Source organism: Tenrec ecaudatus, chromosome 12, assembly GCF_050624435.1.
Source record: "Tenrec ecaudatus isolate mTenEca1 chromosome 12, mTenEca1.hap1, whole genome shotgun sequence".
Classification (NCBI taxonomy): Eukaryota; Metazoa; Chordata; class Mammalia; order Afrosoricida; family Tenrecidae; genus Tenrec; species Tenrec ecaudatus.
In genome coordinates this window covers 106,533,453-106,551,702 of record NC_134541.1, presented here as the reverse complement: position 1 = coordinate 106,551,702, position 18,250 = coordinate 106,533,453, and positions in this window count along the sequence as shown.

Below are 18,250 nucleotides of genomic sequence, written 5' to 3'. Positions count from 1 at the left end.
AAAGCCCACATGGAAAAAGCATACCAGCCTGTGTGATCATGAGGTGTTGATGGGATCTGAAAGCAGGCATCAAAGAACAAAAAAATCATATCATTGTGAATGAGGGGGAGTGTGGAGTGGGGACCCAAAGCCCATCTGTAGGCAACTGTACATTGCCTTACAGAAGCGTTCAAGGGGAGATGAGACAGTCAGGGTACAATGTAGCAACAATGAAACATACAACTTTCCTCTAGTCCTTAAATGCTCTCCCCCGCCCCACTATCATAATCCCAATTCTACTTTACAAATCTGGCTAGACCAGAGGATGTACACTGGTACAGATAGGAACTGGAAACACAGGGAGTCCAGGACAGATAATCCCTTCAGGACCAACAGTGAGAGTGGTGATACTGGGAGGGTGGAGGGAAGGTAGCGTAGAAAGGGGGAACTGATTATAAGGATCTACATATAACCCCCTCCCTGGGAGACAGACAACAGAAAAGTGGGTGAAGGGAGATGTTGGACAGTGTAAGACATGACAAAATAATAATAATTTGCAAGTTATCAGAGTTTCGTGAGGGAGGGTGGGGTAGGGAGGGAGGGGGGAAAGTGAGGACCTGATACCAAGGGCTCAAGTAGAAAGCAAATGTTTGCGAATGAGGATGGCAACAAATGTACAAATGTGCTTGACACAATGGATGTATGTATGGATTGTGATAAGAGTTGTATGAGCCCCCAATAAAATGATTAAAAAAATAATTACCTAGGGGCATGGAAGGGAGAGTGGAGGGAAATGGGAAGTCAAGGTCAACGGGTATCAGAAGGAAGATCACGTCCCAATATTGGCTGTGGTGCTGACTTTCCAACCCCTTTTCCAATATGATTGTACGATTGAATTATATGTCAGTTATATCTCAGCAAAATGATTAAGAACAAGAGGAAACTTGAGTCGTTATGAAGGAACTAAATAGAGGGAGACCATGAGCATTTGGATCAGGGGGTTGAGGATGAACTCTGTGATGAGCTTGATGGGAGACCTAGAGGCAGGAAGAGATCCAGCCATCAGGGCCCAGGGTGTTCCTGGCAGCGTTAAGAGCATGTGCAAAGACCCTGAGGTGGAAGGGAGCCTGGGGGAGTCTGGGGAGTGTGCAGAAAGGCAGCTGGTGGTCAAGGAGTGGGGGGACATGGCTAAGGCGAGCCTGGAGTGGAGCCAGAGGCTCTGCATCACCAGGGCAGTGAGTCTAATCCTTTCTCTGTGTGTGCACTGGGGCATGCTAACAACATCGCTGCGTCTTCTTGAAATGCGTGGGGGTTGGCACATAAGACTGGGCGCCTCCTGGGTCGAGAGGGCCCCCATCTAGCTGCTCATGTAGGACACATCCATAGCTCAGTTTCAGATCGCTGTTTCATGCCAGGCAAGGGGCAAGCAGCCCTGAAAGCCATGAATGCAGATTAACGATGGCTCCTGCTGGCTTCGTTTCCAGTTACTCCGAGGTGGGATTATTAAATGCGCCGTGCTTTGCAAAATTTGCATTCATTAAGAACCTTATCATCCTGGGGGCCACACTGCTCCCCCTTGTTCTGGGGCGGGGGCTCCCCAAATAAAAAATCTGCCAACAAGCATAACCCCAGCACAGCCCTTGCATCTGGTATTGGCGATGCAGGGGTTAAGATGAGAACCTGTACAGGAACAACATTGGAGTCAGAGACTCACAGGATGCAGTGAGCCCCTATCAGGTGGTGCTGGAGATAAGGGCGGTGGGATGAACTGGTTCGTCCCAGCCTGGGAGCCTCTGACACTGAGCCGGCAGACAGGGAGATTACCGGGAGTTCATCGCAGATGTGTGCAGGGAGCGTTCACCAGCCTAATTATGCTTAATCCACACCGCCTGGGTTGAAGGTATTTATCCCCATTTTACAGATCACTCAGCTAAGCTTCCTAATGGAGAAGCAGTTGGCCTGGAGCCTTGCAGCCAGGAGGCAGGGGGTAGTGGGGGTGGAGTCTTTAATCCAAACTTCCTCTGCTGTAGCTATGCCAGGTCGAGGGGGCCTTGTCTAACTCCTTGGCAGTCACACATCGAGTTGATGGAAGGACTTGGGAGGTCCTTGGATTCTCCACATCAGGACCTACAGCCAGGGGGAGGTGGCATTGACAGCTGCTGTCTCGGTCCCCTTGAAGTCTGTACATCTCTGAGACCCGCCTGGTGGAGAGGGACCCTCAGAGGACGGAGCGGTGGCTATGCACCTCAACTCTGCCCTCTGCTTCAGTGGCAACTGCAGACAAACTACAGAGTCTCTCAGAGCCTCTGTTGAGCGGCTTGTCAATGGGGACAATCCAAGTGCCTACCTCTTAGTGTAGTTGTCAGAATTTCCCAAGGTCAGGCATCACCTCCTCTTCGTGTGACAAGTGGACACTGAATGAGGAGACCTCAGGAAAATTGATGCATCTGAAGGACGGGGCTGGGGAAGAATATTGAAGCTACCACGGACCGCCAAAAGAACAAACAGATCTGTCTTGGAAGAAGTACAGCCAGAGTGCTCCTTAGAGGCAAGGATGGAGAGACTTCATCTCACATGCTTTGGATGTGTCATCAGGAGAGACCAGTCCCTGGAAAAGGGCATCATGCTGGGTAGAGGGTCAGTGACAAAGAGGGTGGCTTTCAGTAAGATGGTTTTCTACCGTGGCTGCAGCAATGGGCTCAGTCACAGGAACAACTGTGAGGATGGCGAAGGAGTGGGCAGTGCTCTGTTCGATTGGGCATAGGGTTGCTATGGGCTGGTCCGACTTGCGGGCACCTAACAACAACAGGCATAGAAATTGCTTAGCAATACGTAAGCTCTTCCTACGTATTTACTAAGGGTTACTCATTGGGCTGCTAACTGTAAAGCCACCTGTTCAAACCCACCGACTGCTGAAAAGGAGAAAGATGAGGCTTTCTGCTCCCATAAAGGTCTACAGTCTTGGAAACCCAGAGGGGCAGTTGGACAGTGAGTCCGTTTGGGTGTTTTGCATTGCCTGAGGGCAACTGAGGTCCAGTAGAGGGTCAAAGAATAAGAGGGAGACTCTTCTAGACATAGCGGCTTCAATAATGGGTCCAAGGGCAGCCAAAATGGTGAGGATGGTGCAGGACTGGGCAGTGTTTCTTTCTGTTGTACGTGGGTTCTCTATGAGTTGGAACCAACTCACAATGACCACACGGGGTGACTGATGGGTTAGTGGCAGTCATTTAGCCTTCTACATGAAACACTCGAGTTGGGACCCTTGTACCTCACACACAGGCCCCGTCCACCTGTCGGTGGAGGTGTGGGTGTAACCGAGCCGCTGACCAGGCTTCATTGGAGCTTCCAGCTAAGGAGGACTAGGGAGACGGGCTGGTGATCTACTTCTGAGAATCAGACAGCAAAGACCCCGTGGACTACAGCAGTGTGATCTACAAACCGACATTCGGTTGTCATAGATCTGGATCTCTGATTGCCCATGACCTATGGCCACTAACCATCAGAGACATGGACTCTTCTTTCTCTCTTCCCAGAGGGTGTTTGACCATAAAAGCAAGGCCCGGTGAGCTTGATCGTCACAAATGCTACATTAACAGTCCCCACTTTTGAGGGACATGTTGAGGTCATGATGGGTTGGATTTCACTAAAGGCGGGGTTATAGGAACTGGCTCTCAGATTCTTTAAAACAGATGTAAAATGGAATACTTTGGGGGAGTTTTGGGAAAAATAAGAATGCCCAGACCTCACCCCAGAAATCCTGACTCAGAGGCCCCAGGGTGGACCCTGGAACCTGGTGTTCTTGACACACCCTGAAATTGGAGCCATTGCTTTCTGTTGAGGATTTCAGAGGTGATGGGATGCATCTGGTGGCGTGAGGTTGAGGGTTGGGCTGCAAAGTGCCAAGCCAGCCTTCCGAACCCATCTCAGGAGAACATCAAGGATGTCTGCTTCCTTGAAGACATCGCCTTGGAAATACAAAGGGGCGTGTCTCCTCTGCCACACAGGAAACTGAGAGTCAGAATGGACTTGTTGGCAGTGGGCTTGCAGGCGCATCCTTCTGACTCACCAAAGGTAACCATGTTGAAACAGGTGGATGGTACCAGAGGTCTACACCTCCCACCTGGGACCAAGAGTCCTCTTTCTTATAGCCTTCTGACTCTGTGTGTGTGTGTGTGTGTGTGTGTGTGTGTGTACGTGTGTCCCAGGAATTGCTGCTGGTGTTAGAGTCCATCAAGTTGACCACCGTATATGTCACTGAAAGAGACATTGCCCAGCCTGAACAGCATCTTCAGGGTGGTTGGCGGGCTTGGGTCCATTACTATAGCTGTTTATCAGTCTGTCTCCTCAAGGGCTTTCCTCACATCTGCCAACCTCCCCTTTACTGTGATTTGCTTTCCTAGAAATCGGTCTTTCCGATGACATCGCCCACGCTGCAGAGCAGGATGCTTTGTCCTTGCCCCAGGACCACTTTGGCTGTCTCAGAAATGCCCCAAGGGGGTGGTTTGAATCAGCAGGAGTTTATTTTCTCACAGTTTCGGAGGCGTCTGGATTCAGGGCGCCAGCTCTAGGGGCAGGTTTTCTCTCTTTCTGTTGGCTCTGGAGGAAGGTCCTTGTCACGTGGGAGCTCTAGCTCCTGGGCCATCTTCATGTAGCTTCATGTCTCTCTTCTTGTTTCAGTCTCTTCTGTATCTCAGAAGAGACTTCCATGAGATGCACCCAGTACCGTCCTGCCTCAAGGGCGTATCCATGACAGCCCATTCCCCACTGGGATATAAGCACAGGCCTAGAGGTTAGGATTTGTAACACACATTCGTGGAGGGTCACCGTTCCATCCACAACAGACTGGTGTGTTCGTTCTTCTGGTATTTCATGGAATATCCCGTGTTCGATGTCTCTCACTGCCATCGAGTGGATTCCAACTCAGAGCAACTCGATAGGACGAGGTAGGACTGCCCTGTGGGTTCTGAGAGAGCAACTCTTCAGCAGAAAGCCTCAACTTTTCCCGTAGTTGTGAGCAGCTGACTTTTGGGGTAGCATCGCAACACATAACCCCCATGCCACCAGGGCTCCTTGAATGCATACGAGCCCATTGAAAATGCCATGGGGTAGGGCAGGAACTGCCCAGTCCTCTGTCTCTTAGAATTTGGAAGAGGCTCTTGGCCACAGCTTTGCCCAATTGAATATGTCCTTTGACTTGCTGATTGCTCCTGTTGTGGACATTGATTATTGGTCTAGGCAGCATGAAATCATTGGCAGCTTCAGTTTTGCTCCTATCAACATCTATATTTCTCCTGGCCTTCTCCAAGCTTTCCAAGCCAGGGCACCTGCTGAGAAATACAACCCCACTGCCCAGTGAAGTAACTTCTGGACAGGTTTCACGGGGGACCCTGAGTGGAGAGCAATTCAACCACTTCTCCCTCAGCAGGTGGCCAGTGGAGCCAGCAAGCGAGAGTCCCGATGTGTCCCTCCACCCTGCAAGGAACGGCATCGATGTGTGTGCCTGGCTGGCATACCAGAGACCTCGGCCCTGGACGGTTGGTCTAGGAGTTTGCTCAGAAGTGTTGGGTTTTCTGGGCTGTGATTCAAATGATCCTTTAAGATAGTTTGAGGGGATGCGATAGGTGCTTGAATTCTGGATATAGGGCACCCCAAGGGCATGGGGCAGTGGCCATTTATGTTCATCCCAGTCATGGGCAGACCAAGTCATTAATGAGTGGGGAAGAGGGTCCCCATGCTCCTGCTCAGTCTTGTTAAGAGTCCGTGTGAGTGATGTGTGACAGAAGCCGTTGCCTTTCTCTTCCCAGCTGAAATTAATTAGTCTCATAAGCAGCAGTCGAGAGGAGACAAAGGATGGGTGGGGGTGGCTTGAGCAAGACCCCAAACCGCTGGAACGGTGTCAGGTCGTCAACTGTATATTGCAGCTCCAAGAAGCAGACATCGCCAACCTATTAAGGACGACGTTGGCTTTGGGATTGGACACCCAGGAATGGATGGCCTGCCTTTGGTCCTGTTTTCAAACTTTAATTAAGTTTGTACCTCTCCCACATGGACCTCATAAATAGTTAGCCTCCAAGTCAGTCGTTTATCATGAAGGGGCTCTTATGAGTAGATTCATCTTCCAAACCGCATTATTACTGCCTGAGGTCTCGCCTTAAATCCATCAGCCCCATACAAGCTTGAGTGCTTTCCTCGATTTTGACATATTATCTCAGGGGATTATTTTCTGATGGGCAACTGGCTAATTCATTAAGCCATCACAAGGTGGGGAGAATGAAGATGCATTATTCGCTTTTAAGATGATGAAACTGGTGATTAAGGAAAATTAAATTGAACTCCAAGGTTGTTTTTTTTTTCCCCCATGTAAGTTAATCTGTTCATTTTTTTGTGTTGAAAGGGTGAGCTGTGACCCAAGTTGAGGCCAGGTCCACCCATGTCTGCGGATACCGGGGGCCGGGGTTGGGGTATAGGGGATGGTGTCTTCTCCAAGAGCTGGTGGCATGGCACTGTAGTATGGCATCTTTGAAGAAGAAGCAAGCAGCCTGCAGCACATTTGGGGATGCAGACTTCTAAGGCATACCCGTGCCATTTCTGAGATCAGGATTTGGACAAGTCTTTTAGAAGGGCACAGCAGAAGTGTATAAAGATGTCCATCGCAGCATGATTTACAATGATTGATATTTGTAAATACGCCAAACGGTCCTAAGTGGAGGGACGGCGAAGGACAAAGGGAGGTATTAATGGGTGGGTCTCTTTCTAACAGGCTGCTTCTCTTGGCTTCCGTGTATCCAGAGGAAAACCTGCGAGAGCAATGCCGAGGAGAGACAGCAGGAAGACGGACGGTCTATATAATATGCTGGCACATGTGAATTTTCAGTTCTCCATACAAAGCAGCACTTGAGCTGTCCATAGGAGGATAGGCATAGAATTGATCCCATAGGAAGAGCTGAGCTGTGAGACCAAGAGATGAAGGAAGAACAATCATTAGCAGAGTTTTCCCCAGTCTAACAAGAGAGGTAGGCAAGTAGGGTTGAATGTGATGTATGCTCACTAGGGGTCACGCAGCGTCTCCATGGCCTCTCATGCTTGTGAAAGTTGGACACGGAATCAGGAAAACCCTGGGAGAGCCGATGTCTTTGAATGGTGGTGCTGGAGAAGAATACTGAAAGTACCATGGCCGGCTGAAAGGACAGACCGATCTGTCTCTGAAGAAGTACGGCCAGAGTGCTCCTTAGAGGCAACGATGGCAAGACTTCATCTTACCTGTTTTGGACATGTTGTCATGAGAGACGAGTGGTGAAGGACATCATGTGTGGCCAAGTGGAGAGCCAGTGAAAACGAGGAAGGGCCTCAGCGAGACGGACTGACACGGTGGCTCCAACACTGGGCTCAGACATGGGAACCACTGGGAGGAGGGCGCAGGACCGGGCAACGCGTCGATGTGTTGTGCTCAGGGTCGCTATGGGTCCGAGCCGACTCGATGGCACCTAACAACCACCACAACAGCATGTGCCGAAAGGCAAGACTAGTCTCTGGTACCTTCACAAAACTCTAAGTGGTTCAGAAGTGCAGAGAAGAGACTAGTTTACAAGTCACCACTGCATCTACTCTTAAAACCTACTGTGCTGGCTGTACCCAGTCAAGTCGGACTCCTGGCAACTGTGTAGGACAGGGTGGAACTGCCCCCGGGGGCTTATGAAACTGTCACTCTTTATGGGGCTAGAATGCCTCATCTCCCTCCTCTGGTTTCTCCTCTGAAACCAGAAGAACTTAGACGGTGCCCTGCCACCACCTACCACTACTGCCTGTTCTGACCATGGCCACAACCCTCGGTCCTTGCTGGCACTGGAGAGAGATACGGGGCAGTCCTCAAATCTTACTTTAAGATGAGCAAGGACAAATTGGGACCACAGAGAACAGAGCTAGACCCGAGCCTGCCCCCTGAGGTCACGTTTTGGTGACTTACCGGCGTAGCACATGAAATAAAAGATGCCACTGTAATATGTGATTGGCACTGCTAGACGCTCCAAAGCCCGACAGTCTCTCCAAAGCCAAGATAAGAAGGAAAAGAGGCAGGGAAACGAGAGTCAGAATGGATTTGATGGCAGTGGGTTCCATTTTTTTTTTTAAATTCAGGAAACCTGGGTCCCTTCCCAGACCATGCCCGCCTCGTGCAGCCCCATCCATCTGCCTTTGGAGGTGGGGTGCTGCTGGGAAGTTGAACAGGTTCCCGTGGGCTCGTGGACTGCCCTTGCTGAGGAACCAAGACCTGGTGATCTACTTCCAAACATCAGCCCACGAAAACCCAAATGTGCACTGCACAACTGGTCAAATGATGGTGCGCGGCCAGGCAGCCCTCTGTGCCGCTGTGCACGGCGCCACCGTGCGCTGGGGGCTGACTCAGCGACACTGAACAACAGCAATGACCTCAGTGTTGATTGCACATGTATGCACCTGTATGTGTACATACGGATTGTAGCTAGCACCCCTTCTTATGCCGTAATAGACCACACCCTCTCTGACCTGCACCTTCAAGGAAATAGGCAGGGCACGTGCTGGTTTCCGTCCGTACCTCAATTCACAGAGGGGCCTCCTCTGCCTCTTTCTCTGCGGGGCCCACACTTCCAGTCTCAGCAGAAGCAGCACGTTGAGCATCAATATAACATTAGATCCAACCAGGTCAAGCTCTCCTGCTGACCTCATCTGAATTCACGGTGGAAACTATTGCTATTTATTAAATGCTTGTAAGTCTAAGCAAAAGCTGCAAGAAATGTTGTTTAGGTCTGAAAGAAAGGGAGCTCAGAGGGCTAAATTTAGATAACACCTGAGTCTCTTCTGCCGCTAAGTAGAATTTAATAGAGGCGCATCTCTGCAATCCGGGCGTGTGTGTTTGGCATGACAATTTATTTTGTTTGTCAGACATGAATAGTTAGGGGAGGGAAAAGCTTCTTGCACTGCAACCGGAACGTCACACGGGCAAGGGCCATTTCCACGTTCAGGGTTCTTGTTTTCCATCACTGGAGAGAATTTTCCGTCTGATACAACGCTGCTTGCCCTCATTTTTGCCTAGGAGGATTCTGGAGTGCATCTTGACCTCTGGAAACACGCATTCCCTATGCATGAGAAGACGGCAGGGAGGAGCCCTGCATCCCCTACTAAGCACCCAAGACGCCCTTCTCTCTGCAGCTCTGGGACGGTGCATTCGGTTCAGAAGAAACCCCACTGACGTTCCTCAGAGGTGAAGAGGCTAACCCCCATGGAGAGCAAAGTGGACAAGACCAAGGTAGAAATAGGATAGGGAAAGAGGAGAGCACCTTGCAGGGGATGTTAGGATACCCACGTCATCTGAGCAGAATGATGGCTAATTGTACACATCATGGAGGTTAGCCTGTGGCTCCCAGTGGTTTGGCCAAACACCAGGCTACTTGTTGCCTACTGTGCTCTAATGTGACTGCGTGTCATTGCCTTCCAGAATCCAATGCAACCCAGCCCACCGATCAGCGGAGAAGGTTTCTTGGTGGCATAGTCAGCCTGCAGAGGATAGCTTAGCAGAACTCTCCTGTTTCCCAACTCTGCACTCCCCCTGCCACCTGACCCCTGGGTCTCGGGACACAGCTTGTGGGACTCTCCAGCTTGCCACCTGCCATACATAGTTTGGGCATGCCAGGACCCACAACCACATGAGCTGCTCCCCCAAAGCAAAGTGTCTCTCTGTATACAAGTAGGCTCAGAAAAGTTCATGGAACCACTCCATGATTTTTTAGTTCCATTTTTCCTATGCACGTTTTGAAGCACCCTCCGCATAGGCCCATACACATGGCTCAGTGGTTCCATTTCTCTAGTGCGCCCTGACTATGATAGGGAGGACGTGGAGGGGAGAAGCTGATTCTCAGTGAACCCCAGGGCTCTCTTTCTCTGCCTGTCACCCCTGTATTACACAGGCACAATACCACTTGGTATTGATATGTGGTCTCCAGCTATCACCCCACACACCAGCTACAGGGAGCATGATGCCAACGCTAGGCACTTGAACTTGGTTAAACCCACCAAAGATGGATCCTTCTTCCCTTGACAACAAAAATGCAAAGGAGAGATCATCTCTATTAGATCCTCTTGAGTGGAGGGCCTAACCTTGAACTACCCGTCTAAATTCCGGCAGGGTAAAGGGTGGAGACCCGGTGATACAACCTGACATCACAAGCCTGGCATTAGGGTGCCGGAGAATTGGGGTTGTAGGAGGGCAGCCATCTCACATGGTGGTAATGACGAGGCTCATTGCTGACCATGCGTCTCAGCCCCATTGAGTAAAATTGTGAGACTTTGAGGAAATTGTTGACTAGTGACCTGTGAGCCTACTGCTAATGTGAACACCAGGTGGCCGACCTTACAGAGTTGTTACTAAAAGTGAAATACAATAGTCTCCTATTCATGATATCGTTCAGTGCTGGGGACACAGGAGGCAGTAAGTGGCAACTTTGATGGTGGTAGTGCGGACTTGGTGAAGGTGGGGACAGGGGGTCTTAAAGCCGATTGGTGGCCTGGCACATAGGGGTTCTAGCACAGGCACTTCTCTCACCCCCTCTCTCTCATATATGTATGAGGATATATGTCTCCTGTCTTCTTTCTGAAAGTTTAGTAGACCAAGCACGTCATTGGAGTTAACTAGGTACCTACCTTTTTAATTATAAATTAGGCAAATCATGTAATCAACTTTGTATTCAACGGTTTAAAATACTAACCAACTACCCCCTGCCCTTCTGCTGCTCATAATTTACCTCCACCCACTTCTTACTTTCACTCCGCCCTCTTGTGGACGACTATCTTCTATCACACCCAGGTGAACACCTGTGTGTTGGCTAGCCTGTTGCTTTGTTTACCATCACTTGCCTCATCTACAGGTTCCAAAGTTTGTTCCCTTTAGTATGGAAGTCTCACTAGGGTTGTTAGGTGCCGTGAGTCGGTTCCAACTTATAGCGAGCCCATGTACGACAGCATGCAAGACTTCCTGGTCCTGTGCCATCCGCACAATTGTTCTTACCTGAGCCCACGCCACCACCTATCCCCCTGCTGGGTATCGATCTAAGAAAGCACTCATTGCATGATCAGACGCATACACACCATGTTGAGCGCAGCGCAGTTTGCAGCAGCAGCAAAGAGATGGAGACAACCTCAGGGCCCATTAGGAGAATGGATAAAGAAACTCTGGTCCAGGCATCCAATGGGATGACGAAACCATGAAGCCTCCATGCATGGCTGGACCTGGAGAACATCCTGCTGAGTGAGATCAGTCACTCACCAAAGGACACAAACCACACAAGACCTCTGTTCTAAGGGAAAATAGACAAAAACCTAGATGAGGTTGGAGTGAGTGGATGCATGACTGACAGGTCCTGCTTCCAGAGGGCGACGCGTTCGGATGTGAGGTGCTCTACACGTTCTTGTTTCCCCGTCCATCAGTGACACCCTAATCTTGCTTTGAGGAATCGCTGGCTCCCAGGTGGTGATGGTGTCAGGCTGTCAGTGACCTGCACTTCCAATGAAGAGGGCAGGTGACCCAACAGAGGTGACCAGACTCCCAACGATGGAACCTGTTGTTACATGCAGTCACCTTGGCTCCAACTTAGGCTGACTTCGTGTGCAAGAAAATGACCCACTGCCTGGCCCTGTGCCACCTTCATGATCCTTGACCTTTTTGTTGGTCTGTTTTTGATGGTTTATTGTCCTCTTTTTGAGCCCATTGCTGGCTCCCTTGCTTGGGCTGGCTCTCTCCTCAGCACACGGTGCCCTTTTCTAGAGCGTGTTCTTTCCTGATGACACGCCCAAAGTCAGCAAGCCAAAGTCTTGGCACGTAGTGTGAACGTACCCCCCCCCAACTGCAATGCTCAGAAGACACTGTCCAGTGCCACCAATTGCCTGGTTGCCTCGAGGAAGAGCCTCGTGAGATAGATTGACAGTGGCTGCCACGAGGAGCTCGAGCGTAGCACTGCGACACTCGGTTGGACCTGGGTCCCCAGAGTCAGAACTAATTTGACAGCACCGGCCTGGGCTCCCAGAGGTGGTTCCTCAATGTTTCTTTGAATGAGCTGCACTCCCCGATGTCGTCTTAGTGCAGCGGTTCTCAACCTGTGGGTCGCGACCCCTTTGGGAGTCGGACAACCCTTTTACAGGGGTCGTCTAAGACCATTGGAAAACACATTTCCCATGTTCTTAGGAAACGATACACCGCTCCTCTAGCCTTCTCCAGGCGGGTCAGCCCACATGTAGGTAGGCTGATCTGGTGAGAAAGAAGCTATCTCAACTTCTCACACTGACGTTGGCTTTTTATGCATACTGTCGCAAAACAGCAGTGTACTTTACTGCTGCGATACACCGTGCTTCCAGACACAATTTCATGTATTTGTAATTCGAAATAAATATTCTGCAATATATAATTACATACTGCTCTGCGATTGATCACTATGCTTTAACTATGTTCAATTTGTAACAATGAAAATACATCCTGCATATCAGATATTTACATGGTGATTCATAACAGTAGCAAAATGACAGTGATGAAATAGCAACGAAAATAATGTTATGGTTGGGGGGGTCACCACCACATGAGGACTGTAGGAAAGGGTTGCGGCATGAGGAAGGTTGAGAACCACTGGTCTAGTGAGTTCCTGCCTGGTGAGTTTCGGCTGCTTGGAGCCAGAGAACCCTGAGTGATGCTTGAGGCTCCGGCTGTAAGTCACGCAGCAGAAGCAGCACCCTCAGCCCATGAGCCTGGGAAGCTGGTAGTCCCTGATGATCTGCGTTGGCATGAGAAGCAAGTTGTTTTCAGCTGAGCCATCAGTAGACCAGATCTCTCCCAAGGGATACACCCAGCTGGGGAGGTGGTACCAAACCTGGGGCCGGCCAAGCAGACTCTGATCCTCAGAGCACTGATCTGTGTCCAGAAGGAGACTCTGCAGGGAAACAGTCAGTAGGCGGCAGGACTGCTGTATGGCTCTCTCCCACGACTGAGCCGAGCCAAGCTCTTTGCAGCGAGCGGGATGGAACCACCGTTGCATCAGAAGAGATGTTCTTTAACAAGGGAGCTCTGTGTCTGTCTGTGTGGTAACACACCAGTCTTCTGAGCCTGTGTGGGGCTGGGATTTCTCAGCGGGAAGGAGCTCCCTGGAAGCAGTTCTGACCCCTAGGCTCTCCCAGGACTGGCGATTCAAGCGTGGGGCCTGAGTTTTCTGTATTGGTCGCACTGGCGTTGGATAGCGGCTCCTCGGGATACGGTCAGGCCTTCTGGCCTATCCTCCGAGACAGCTTTTGCACAGCTCTGAGAAAACGAAGACGTTGGGTGGATCGAGGGTGTGGTGGGGAGGCTCTCAGGAGACCTTTAGTCACACACACACACACACACTCTCTCTCTCTCTCTCTCTCTCTCTCTCTTTGTTAGCAGACACACAGGGAGATCCTTCCTGATGGCTTTGAGGTCGGAAGTGAGCTGCTATGGTTCCTTAGCATATGGCTAAGGAACTTGAGACAGCCTCTGTGGGCTGGGTGACCCAGCTGGCACCCAGAAAGAAAAAGGAGGCCTTTACTCTCACTAAAGCCAGGTGATGAGTTCTGCCAACAGTCTCGGGGAGTGTGGCTGCAGATCTTGCTCCAGTGGAGGTTCTGACGAGACCACAGTCCCCGCGGAAGCCTGGATTGCAGCCTAGGAAACCATGAGCAGGGAACAAGGGGAAACTATGCCTGGGATCAGACTCAAGGGCACCGGCTCCGTGTCGGAGGGGAGCTGTGCTCGGTTTCCAAGTGCATGATGGGTGACTCGTGCACTCTGCAGCAGTAGGCGTGGCTGGGACCCCTGGTGATGCAGTGGTGAAGCACTGGGCTTCTAACTGGAAGGTCATCACTTTGAACCCACCCAGCAGACCCATGGGACGTGGCCATTTGCTCTTGTAAAGATGACAGCTGGGAAAGCCCTTGGGGAAGTTCTGCTTTACCTGTGGGGGGCCCCATGCCTCCAACCCCCCCCAGGAGAAGTTGAATAACAAAGGAGAAACAACTAACACAAGACATGAGCTCAGATGCAGTCTCAGGGGGGTACCACCTACCTTGAGTGGGGACAAGGAGCTCCATGTCCCACCTCTCCATTCTTCTTTGATACCTGGTTTGTGGAGAGGCCACATCTGCAGTCATGGAGAGGTAACAGATAGGACTGGCAAGCACAGGTGGTGTGGCAAAACCTACCACCAAACCCATGGCCATGAAGCCAATTCTCACCCACATCAACTCCACCACTGGCTTCCGAGGCTGTCAATCTTTGCGAAAGCAGAGAGCCTCAATCCCCTCCTGGGGAACAGCTTGTGGGTTTGAACCTTTGACTTTGCAGTTAGCAGCCCAGCGCTTACCCAATGGCACCACCAGGGAAAGAAAGGAGTGAGACCATATCTGGAAGGCCAGGTAAAGAAGCAGAGATGCCAAAGTTACACAAACCCAAGAAAATCAAACCCACTGCCATATGGTGGGATCTGACTCAAATCTAGGGTTCCTGTAGATCTTTATGAGTGCAGATAGCCTCACCATCCTCCTATGGAGTGGCTAGTGGGTTTAAACCACTGACTTTGAGCTTGGCAGTCCAACACCTAGCCTACCGCACCATGAGGACTCCTTGGACAAGACATGACAAAAGCCTCCTATTGGCTTTTGATTCTAAAAAGGACACATTTGTCCAGCCTGTTCAGACTCATTCCCCAGTTCATGCTGTTTCCGCGCCCCTGCCCTGCCCTCTGTTTCTGGCCGTCAAGTTCAGGTGTTGGCCTATGGGTCATGGCCTGTGAGTTTCCATCCTTGAGAAAGCAGTATCCTGGTTACCATGGGAGAGAGCCACATGGGCAGAGTGGGCGTGAAGCCTCCTGCTGTGAGTCATGTGAACATACCCACCGCTAGTTGTCAGCAGCCCGCTCAGAGAACACCCCCTCCCACCAACCTCCTTCCCCCCACCAACTGTTTGCATTATTAATCATTTTATTGGGGGCTCTTACAAATCTTATGATAATCCATCATTTGACCCATCATTGTATTAAGCACACTTGTACATATGTTTCTATCAACAATTCCAAAACATTTTCTTTCTACTTGAGCCCTTGATATCAGCTCCTCTTTTCCTCCCTCCAGCCTCCACTCTCCCACCCTTGTGACTTCTTGATCAATTATATATTATTGTTGTTATTTCATGTCTTATACTGTCAGTTGTTTGCCTTCAACCACATTTCTGTTATTTGTCCCTCTGGAGGGTGGGCTATATATTCAACCTGGTGATCGGTTCCTCCTTTCTGCCCCGCCCCCAACACCCCCCACCCATCCCTCTTACCTCATGATATCGATACTTCCACTACTGTTCCTGAGGGTTTTATCTGTCTTGGATTCCATGTATCGAGAGCTCTTATCTGTACCACTGTTTGTACTCCAGTCTAGCTGGATTGGTAAGGTAGAACTGGGTCATGGTAGTGGGGCGGGAAGCATTCTGGAACTAGAGGAATGATGTGTGTTTCATCGGTGCTATACTGCACCCTGGTTGAATTGCCCCTTCCTTGTAACCCCTCTGTGGGGGATATCCAACTGTCTATAGATGGGCATTGGGTCTCCACTCCAACCCCTCTCTTTCACATTGATATAATTGTTTGTTTTGGATCTTTTGATACCTGATACCTGATCCCATTGACACGTCATGATCATACAGGCTGGTGGGCTTCTTCCATGTGGGCTTATTTACTTCCCTGCTGGATGGCCACTTGTTTAACTTCAAGCCTTTAAGACCCCAGATGTTATATATTTTGATAGCCGGACACCATCAGCTTTCTTCACCATAGTTGCTTATGCACCCGTTTTGTCTCCAGTGATCATGTAGGGAAGGTGAGTATCAAAGAGTGCCAGCAAACTGCATTTTTAACTCCTTCCTGATAGGACCCTCTGAGTAGAAGCTGGGCAATAGAAAATCCTCCAAATTGCAGACTTTTATCTTCAGGGAAGTGATTGCTTCTCTACAAATAATTTCATGCTCAAAAAACCAAACTCACTGACATTGAGTCCATTCTAATACACAGGACCATTATAGGACAGGGTAGAACTGTCCCCGTGGGTTTCTGCGACTGTAAATCTTTATAGGAGTGAAAAGTCTCAACTTTCTCCCTTGGAGCAGCTGGTGGTTTAGAACTGCTGACCTAGCAGGTAGCAGCCCAAAGAACAGACTGTACTGCCAATCTAATTGAAAGGGGCTCTGGGGCACTGTGCTGTAGGAAACCAGCAGCTCTGCTGGGGAAAGCTATGCGTTCTACTTCCCTAAAGAGTTCCCGTCTCGGAAGCCCACAGGGGCCGCTATGAGTCAGCATCAAGTTGTCTGGTGGTGCTGTGGGGTAAGTAAGCGTCAGTCACACTGCTAACTGCAAGGCCAGCAGTTCAAACTCCCTAGCCGCTCCTTGGGAGAAAGCTGAGCTGTCTGCTCCCGAAAAGATGTGGAGCCTCAGGAGGCCTCATTGTGAGTTGGAATGAACTCGATGGCAGTGGGCTTGCTTTTTTGTGACTTTTCAGTGTATGCAAAGAGCACCCAAAGCAAAGTGTACCAATAAAAATGTACCAGTGACTCTCTGCAGACACGTTCAGCCTGGGGTGGGGGGAGGTGGCCCAGTTGTAGGCAATGGGTTAGACTCATTTATTGACATTTCTGCTTCTTCCTTTTTGCCTACCCTCCTCACCCAGTTCCCCTTGTCTCCTTTCCACATAGTAATTGATGACCTATAGAAGGTTAACACATATCACTCTCATTAGGTATTTTGGGGGTGGTGGTGGAAGAGAGAACTGGTTCTTAGGGGTCAGGTCCTCTTTCCTGTCATGGTCCCCAGGGCACTGGGGCATCGATGGATGACCATGAGGGTCTTTGGCAGAGCTGCAGTCTGCATCCTCTGCTTAGCCCTGGCTGGCTCCGATGCCTGTGAAGGACAGAGTCCCCCTGACTGTCAGGGAGGCTCTGTTCCCTGCTCTGTCCAGGGTCAGACACAGTTTGGGGACTCAGAAGCATAAGGTGCTCAATGAGGGAGACGGACTGAGCTTCCTACTCCTGTCAGCGTTACAGTCACTGAGTCAGTATTGACTCGACAGCAGTGAGGTTGCTTTGGAAGGAATTCAGTGGGAGCTGCTCTCCTGGGCTGGGGTGTGGTGGCGGGAGCAGGGTGGTGAGGAGGAAGGTCATGCTCAGCCCCAAGGCCTGAGGCTGAGTTTGTGCTCTATGTACCTGCTCTGCCCTCACCAGGCTCGCTCTGCAAGGGAGCCCAGGGGGCGGGGCACTGGTTTGCCAGCATCACGCTGAAGGAAGGTTACTCCTCCTTGTGACGCTCTATTAAAATCATTTAATTATCACTGCTTTGTCTTGTCATTATGGGTCACGGAGATCCATTATTTGGGCAGGAGGGGTTTCAAGCTCCCTGTCTTTCTTCTGTCTACTCAGACGGGTGGGCATTGAGATGTCCCGTAGGGGCACTGGGCTCTAGAACTTCAACACCCATAGAAACAAAAGAACACTGGCATTGCCAGCCAATTAATTCTGACTCATAACAGCCCATTAAGAGAGCCCCAGGTTTCTGTTTTTTTCTGGCGTTGGGGTGAGGGGCGAGGGGAGGGAAGGCAAGCTTGTCACCTTGTTGGCAGCCAAAAGCCAGAGCATTCCTCCATGGAGCAGTGGGCGGGTTTGAACCACTGACCTGGTACTTAGGTGCTGTGGGCTTTATGCTTTAGCCATGGCATCGCCAGGCTCCTTTCGCAGACACAGACTTCTGAATGATCCCCTCTCCCCCCTTGACATGAGAAATCGGCATGGTTTTGGGGTCACTTGGTGTCGATACTTGGTGAGACTCATTCTCTGCTGTAGAGCATCCTGTCCCCTGGGCACCCCAGGGACCTGGCATCAGTACCTCTCCAGGTCTCTCTGAGGTCATGGGGTGGTCTGAAAGCACCTGCTGATGAAGGTCAAGGATGGCAGCCTTCAGCGTGGATGCCAGCTCCCTGTCGAGAAGATCAGACCCCTCTCAGCTGGACCCAGAGGCAGCATCATGGCAAATAAAGACAAGGCAGAAGGTCAAAGGACTTTACCTTGCTTGGATCCACAATGAATGCTCATGGAAGCAGCAGTCAAGAGATCAAAGGACTCACTGCATTGGGTGAATCTGCTGCACAAGACCGCTTTAGAGTATTGCAAAGTACGGAGGTGATTTGGAAGACTACGGTTCACCTGACCCAAGCC